General features: G+C 58.9%; 1 long non-coding RNA gene across 3 annotated transcripts; it reads right to left on the bottom strand.

The window, feature by feature from the left end:
- Positions 1–2,570: 2,570 nt before the first annotated feature.
- LOC136110905 (uncharacterized) lies at positions 2,571–6,068 on the bottom strand. 3 transcript variants are annotated; one of them, XR_010652692.2, is made up of 3 exons: positions 6,003–6,068; positions 5,148–5,207; positions 2,571–2,677 (listed from the first exon to the last, which is right to left on the bottom strand). It is a non-coding gene; the product is annotated as an uncharacterized lncRNA (long non-coding RNA). The 3 variants fall into 3 exon arrangements; XR_011742116.1 differs by lacking the exon at positions 6,003–6,068 and adding an exon at positions 5,300–5,411; XR_011742115.1 differs by lacking the exon at positions 6,003–6,068 and having other exon boundaries at positions 5,148–5,282.
- Between the last annotated feature and the right edge of the window lie 1,632 nt (positions 6,069–7,700).

The raw sequence follows: 7,700 nt of genomic DNA, 5'->3' as shown, positions 1-7,700 counted from the left end.
TTTGGGGGTGCAGGGTTCGCATGTTCAGGAACTGGGGGTGCAGGATTTGGGTTTGCAGGTTTGGGGAATTTTGGGGTAAAGGATTTGGGGTGCAGGGTTGGGGGACGCAGGATCTGAGGGTGCAGCGTTTGGGGTGCAGAGTTAGGGGCTGCAGGATCTGGGGTGCAGGGTTTGGAGGGCACTGTTTTGGGGGGAAGGATTTGGGGGATGCAGGGTTTAAGGGTTTAGAATTTGGAGGTGTCGAATTTTGGGGTGCAGGAGGTGTGGGGTTTGGGGTTGCAGGATTTGGGGGAGAATGGTTTGGGGGTGCGAGACTTGAGGGTGCAGGGTTTGGGGGTTTGGGGCATGGGGCTGGAGGATTTGGGGGTGCAGGATTTGGAGTGCAGTGTGTGGGGGTGCAAGATCTGGGGGTGTACGAGCGTTGGGTGTGGGATTTGAAGGACAATGATTTGGGGGTGCAGGGATTGGGGGTGTAGGGTTTTGGGGTTGCTGCGTTTGGAGATTCGGGATGTGGAGGTCAAGGATTTGGGGGTACAAGGGTTGGTTGCAGGATTTGGGGTACAGGGTTTGGTTGCAGGATTTGGGGTGCAGGGTTTGAAGTGCAGGGCTAATAGGGGCAGGATTTGGAGGTGCAAGATTTGGTGGTCTGGGGTACTGGGCTGCAGGGTTTTGGGGTGCGGGATTTGGGGGTGCAGGTTCCATGTCTTTAGGAACTGGGCGGGGAGGGTTTCTTGGTGCGGACTTTTGAGTGCAAGTTTGAGGGGCCTTGATTTTGGGGTGCATGGTTTGGGGGGCAGGATTCCGGGTGTAAGGTTTTGAGGTGCAGGACTTGGGGGCGCAGGTTTCACGCGTTAAGGAACTGGGGCTGCAGAGGTTGGGGGTGCAGCGTTGTGGGCTGCAGGGTTGAAGGGTGCAGGATTTAGGGGTACAGGTTTTGGGGGTGCAGGAGCTGGGGGTGCAGGCTGTAGGGATCAGAATATGGGGGTGCAGGGTTCTGGGGTGCAGGATCTGGGTGAGCAGGCTGTTGGGGTACAGAACCTTGTAGTTCAGCGTTTACAGGCAGGATTTGGGGGTGCAGGGCTTTGGGGTGAGGGGTCTGGGGTGAGGGGTTCAGGTGTTCAGCACCTAGGGGTGCAGGACTTGAGGGCTGGAGGATTTGGGGGTGCAGGGATTTTGGGGTGCAGGGATTTCAGGGTGCAACTTGTGGGGTGCAGGGTTTTGGGGGGGAGGATTGGGGGAGCAGGGTTTTGGGGTGCAAGGTTCAGTGGTGCAGGGTTCTGGGGGTGCAGGGTTTAGCGCCAGAATTGGGGGTGCAGGGTTTGGGATTGCAGGGTGTTGGGGGAAGGATCTGGGGGTACAAGATGTGAGGTAGCAGGGTTTTGGGGTGCAACTTGTGGGGGCAGGATTTGGGGTCCAGGAGGTGGGGGGTGCAGGGTTTGGGGTGTAGGATTTAGTGGAGCAGGGACTGGGGGTGAAGGTCTTGTGGAGGCAGAATTGGGGGTGCAGGTCTTGGGGAGGCAGAATTGGGGGTGCAGATTTTGGCTGTTCAGGACCTGGGGGTGCAGGATTTGGGGATGTAGGTTTTGGGGGGTAGATTTTGGGGTGCTGGGTTCGGCACATGGGTCTGGAGGATTTGGGGGTGCAGGGTTAAGGGGTTTAGGATTGTGGGGTGCACAGTTTAGGGTGCACGTTCTGGGCATGTATGATTTGAGAGTGCAGGGCTTTGGGGTACAGGATTTGGGGTGCAGGGTTTTGGGGTCAGGATCTGGGGGTGCAGGATGTTGGGGAGAAGGATTTGGGGGTGCAGCATTTTGAAGTGCAGGGTTTGGAGGAGGGAGGTTTTGGGGGTGAAAGATTTGGTGGTTCAGGTTTTGGGGGTGCAGTGTTAAGAGGGTGGAGGATTAGGGGTGCAGGATTTGGGGGTGCACTGTTTGGGGGTGCAGGGTTTAGAAGTCAGGTCTAAGAGTGCAGAGTTTGGGGTGCAGGGGCTTGGGGGGAAATTTAAGGTTGCAGAGTGTGGGGTGCACAGGACTGGGGCTCAGGATTTGGGGGTGCGGGGTTTCAGGGTTCAGGATTTGGAGGTGTGGAGTTTTGGGGTGCAGGGGACGGGGGTGAAGGATTTGAGGCTGCAGGGTGGTGGGGGGAGGATTTGGGGGTGAGAGATTTGGGGTGCAGGATGTTGGGGTGCAGAGTTTTGGGAGACAAGGATCTGGGGCTGCAGGATTTGGGGGTTCAGTGTTTAGGGCAGCACAACCTCGGGGTGCAGGGGTTTGCAGTGAAAGGTTTGGTAGGCAGGATTTGGGGTGCAGGATTCTGGGGTGCTGGGTTTGGGGTACAGGATTTGGTGTTGCAGGGATGGGGTTGAAGGGCTTGGGTTTCCAGGCCTTTGAGGTGCAGGATTTGGAGGTGCAAGGTTTGGGAGGGAATTCTTTGGGGTGCAGGGTTTAGGGTTCCAGGAGGTGGGGGAAGGACCTTGGGGTGTAGGGTTTGGGGGGGCAGGGTTTTGGGGGAAGGATTTAGGGGTGCAGGGTTTTGAAGTGCAGCGTTTCAGGGGGGCATGATTTTGGGGGTTTGGGGCACTCACCGCCGGGTCCTGGCGCAGCAGCTCCTGAAGCCCCGCCCACAGCCCCTCCCAGCGCAGCCATTGGCTGCGGGCCAGCGCCAGCCCCGCCCATGCCTGGGGGTCACCAGAGGTCAGCGGGGTCACCCTGAGCCCCCAATGTCCCATTGACCCCATTGATCCCAATGTCCCCATTGACTCCCATTGATCCCCAATGTCCCCAATACCCTCAATGTTCCATTGACCCCCAATTTCGCATTGACCCCAATGTCCCATTCACCCCATTGACCCCAATGTCCCATTGACCCCCATTGCCCCCCAATGTCCCATTCACCCCATTGGCCCCAATGTTCCCCCATTGACCCCCATATCCCCATTGATCCCAATGTCCCCCCATTGACCCCAATGTCCCCCCATTGACCCCCATTGCCCCCAATGTCCCATTCACCCCATTGGCCCCAATGTCCCCATTGACCCCAATGTCCCATTCATCCCATTGACCCCAATGTCCCCATTGCCCCCAATGTCCCCCATTCACCCCAATGTCCCAATTGACCCCAATGTCCCCCCATTGACCCCAATGTCCCATTGACCCCAATATCCCCATTGACCCCAATGTCCCATTGACCCCAATGTCCCCCCATTGACCCCATTACCCCAATATCCCCATTCACCCCAATGTCCCATTGACCCCAATGTCCCCCCATTGTCCCCATTGACCCCAATGTCCCATTGACCCCAATGTCCCCCCATTGTCCCCAATGTCCCATTGACCCCAATGCCCTATTCACCCCATTGACCCCAATGTCCCCCCATTGTCCCCATTGACCCCAATGTCCCATTCACCCCATTGACCCCAATGTCCCCCCATTGTCCCCAATGTCCCATTGACCCCAATATCCCATTCACCCCATTGACCCCAATGTCCCCCCATTGTCCCCATTGACCCCAATGCCCCCACTGACCCCAATTTTCCCCCAACATCCCCAATGTCCCCATTGTCACAAATGTCCCCATTACCCCCATTGACCCCAATGTCCCATTGACCCCTATTGACCCCATTACCCCAATATCCCCATTCACCCCAATGTCACATTGACCCCAATGTCCCCCCATTGTCCCCATTGACCCCAATGTCCCATTCACCCCAATGTCCCATTCACCCCATTGACCCCAATGTCCCCACCACCCCCATTGTCCCCAATGTCCCATTGACCCCAATGTCCCATTCACCCCATTGCCCCCATTGGTCCCCATTGCCCCCCATTGGCCCCAATGTCCCATTCACCCCATTGTCCCCATTGACCCCAATGCCCCCATTGACCCCAATTTTCCCCAACATCCCCAATGTCCCCATTGTCCCAAATGTCCCCATTACCCCCATTGACCCCAATGTCCCATTGACCCCCATTGGCCCCATTGATCCCCATTGCCCCTCATTGACCCCATTGACCCCAATGTCCCCATCACCCCAATATCCCCATTCACCCCAATGTCCTCCCATTGTCCTCATTGACCTCAATGTCCCATTCACCCCATTGGCCCCAATGTCCCATTGACCCCATTGGCCCCCATTGTCCCATTCACCCCATTGGCCCCAATGTCCCCCCATTGACCCCAATATCCCCAATACCCCAATATCCCCATTCACCCCAATGTCCCCCCATTGCCCCCAATGTCCCCCCATTGTCCCCAATGTCCCATTGACCCCCATTGATCTCCATTCACCCCCAATGTCCCATTGACCTCAATGTCCTATTGAGCCCATTGACCCCAATGTCCCCATCACCCCCATTGACCCCAATGTCCCCCCATTGACCCCAATGTCCCATTCACCCCATTGGCCCCAATGTCCCCACTGACCCCAATGTCCCATTCACCCCATTGACCCCAATGTCCCCACCACCCCCATTGACCCCAATGTCCCATTCACCCCACTGACCCCATTGATCCCCATTACCCCCAATGTCCCATTCACCCCATTGACCCCAATGTCCCCCCATTGTCCCCACTGACCCCAATGTCCCATTCACCCCATTGCCCCCAATGTCCCATTGACCCCAATGTCCCATTCACCCCATTGACCCCAGTGTCCCCCCATTGTCCCCATTCACCCCCATGTCCCATTCCCCCCAATGTCCCCATTGACCCCAATGTCCCATTCACCCCCATGTCCCATTCACCCCATTGACCCCAATGTCCCATTGACCCCAATGTCCCATTACCCCCAATGTCCCATTCACCCCATTGACCCCAATGTCCCATTGACCCCATTGATCCCCATTACCCCCAATGTCCCATTCACCCCACTGACCCCAATGTCCCCACCACCCCCATTGTCCCCATTGTCCCCAATGCCCCCTTACCTGTCTCACCTCCCTCTCCAGCTCCGCTCCCACCCCCCCAATCCCCCTCAGTGGGGCCAGCCCGGGGTGCAGCTGCTGCAACGGCTCCTCCTCTGCATTCATTAACAATTAACACCCTCAGCAGCGCTAATTAACACCCCCCCCACCCCCCCATATCCCCGCTGCCCCCTAATTACCCCCTAATTCGCGCTAATCACCCCTAATTCCCCCTCATTACTCACCCAGCAGCCCCTCGATGTCCGCAACCGCCATCTTGCCCCGCCGGGAGGGCCACAAACCACCTCAAAATTGACCCAAAATAGCGCTTTTTCAACCCAAAACCCTCCCGGTGATGCTCCCCGAGCTGTGTCCCCAAAGCCCCTGCTGTTGTCACCTCGGGAAAAGCGCGAAAAAAGCGGCCCCGGGGGTCCCCGCGCTTCGTTTCGCGCTCTGAGGGAAAGCGCGGGAAAACGAGCGGAGACGGAAAGAGCCGAGCGGAGCCGAATGGGCCCGAGCGGAGCCGAACGGTGCCCGAGCGGAGCCGAATGGGCCCGAGCGGAGCCGAGCGGCGCCCGAGCGGAGCCGAATGGGCCCGAGCGGAGCCGAACGGCGCCTGAGCGGAGCCGAACGGCGCCCGAGTCCCGGCCGGTGCCGAACGCACCCGAAGTCTTCCCGAAGGGGTCCGAGTGGAGCCGAACGCACCCGAAGGGACCCGAACCCACCCGAAGGGACCCGAACCCACCCGAGTGGACCCGAACCCACCCGAGTGGACCCGAACCCCCGAGTGGACCCGAACCCACCCGAAGGGACCCGAACCCACCTGAAGGGACCCGAACCCACCCGAGTGGACCCGAACCCACCCGAAGGGGCCCGAACCCACCCGAAGGAGCCCGAACCCACCCGAGTGGACCCGCACCCACCCGAAGGGGCCCGAAGTCTCCCCGAAGGGACCCGAACCCACCCGAAAGTGCCCCAAAAGGCGCCAAACTCCCAAATCCCCCCCTTTTTACCCCAAAACCCGTGTTCCGCTCCCCCCCTGGCCCCTCCTCTTCCTCCCCGCCCCCCCCCCCCACTTTCTCCCCCTTTTTCCGCCTCACGATCGTTTCCCGCCGCGGCGGCGGCTGCGAGCGAGGCCACGCCCCCTTCCTCAGGAGGCGACCAATGGGAAGCGGCGGGGGGGTGCGTGGCCACGCCCACTGTGCGTGGCGTGCGCGGAGGCGGCTCCGAGAGGAGCCGAAGATACACGAAGGGAGCCGAAGGGACCCGAACGTACCCGAAGGGACCCGAACGCACCCGAAGGGACCCGAGTGGGGCCCGAACGCACCCGAGGGGACCCTAAGGCACCCGAAGGGACCCGAACGCACCCGAAGGGACCCGAGTGGGGCCCGAACGCACCCGAACGCACCCGAAGGGACCCGAACGCACCCGAAGGGACCCGAGGGGACCCGAAGGGACCCGAGTGGGGCCCAAACTCACCCGAAGGGACCCGAGGGGACCCGAACGCACTTAGGGGGCTCCATGAGTCACTTATGGGTCACTATGGGGCACTCCTGGGTCCCTAAGGGGGAAATTATGGGGGTCTATGGGGAGTTCAGGAGGGACCCAGGAGTACCCCAAGGGACCCAGGAGTACCCCAAAGGACCCAGGAGTTCAGGAGGGACCCAGGAGTGCCCCAAAGGACCCAGGAGTTCAGGAGGGACCCAGGAGTGCCCCAAAGGACCCAGGAGTGCCCCAAAGGACCCAGGAGTGCCCAAATGTGTTGTGTTTTGTTTTTTCTCTCTTGTTTATGTCCTCTTTTACCTGAAATGGGACAATGGGGGCAATGGGGGCAATGGGGGGCAATGGGAGTCAATGGGGGGCAATGGGAGTCAATGGGTCAACGGGGTCAATGGGGGCAATGGGAGTCAATGGGGGGCAATGGGGGTCAATGGGGGGTCAATGAAGTCAATGACTCAATGGCTCAATGGGGTCAATGGGGATCAATGGGTCAATGGGTCAATGGGGTCAAAGGGGATCAATGGGTCAATGGGGTCAATGGGTCAATGGGGATCAATGGGGGGCAATGGGGATCAATGGGTCAATGGGGTCAATGGGGTCAATGGGAGTCAATGGGGTCAATGGGTCAATGGGGTCAATGGGGTCAATGGGGGTCAATGGGGATCAATGGGTCAATGGGGTCAATGGGGTCAATGGGGATCAATGGGGATCAATGGGGGTCAATGGGGGTCAATGGGGTCAATGGGGGTCAATGGGGATCAATGGGTCAATGGGTCAATGGGGATCAATGGGGTCAATGGGAGTCAACGGGGTCAATGGGTCCCAGGGTCACATTCCCGCTGTCCCTGTCCCCGCTGTCCCCGCTGTCCCAGGGCTCAGTGCTCACTCTTCATTGGTTCCTGGCCTTTTGCATTCATTAATATTCGGTTAATTATTCGTTAAGGTTTTCTTGCCATAGTTGAGCCCAGCAGGAACCCCCGGGGTCCTAAAACCCTCCCTCTCTATGGGTCCCTATGGGTCTCTATGGGTCCCTATGGAGCTCTATGGGGCTCCTTGGATCTCTATGGGGTCCTATGGGTCTCTATAGGTCCCTATGGGGTTCCATGGGGCTCTGTGGTTTCCTATGGGCCTCTATGGGGCTCTATGGGTCCCTATGGGTCCTTATGGGTCTTAATGGGTCTCTATGGGGCTCCTTGGGTGTCTGTGGGTCCCTATGGGGCTCTTTGGGGCTCTATGGGTCCCTATGGGGCTCCTTGATGCTCTATGGGTCTCTATGGAACCCACAGGGTCCTAAACCC

The sequence above is a fragment of the Patagioenas fasciata genome, chromosome 21 (assembly GCF_037038585.1).
Source record: "Patagioenas fasciata isolate bPatFas1 chromosome 21, bPatFas1.hap1, whole genome shotgun sequence".
NCBI classification, from domain to species: Eukaryota; Metazoa; Chordata; class Aves; order Columbiformes; family Columbidae; genus Patagioenas; species Patagioenas fasciata.
Note: the sequence above shows the minus strand (reverse complement) of the source record. Positions and strands in the feature narration are given on the sequence as shown.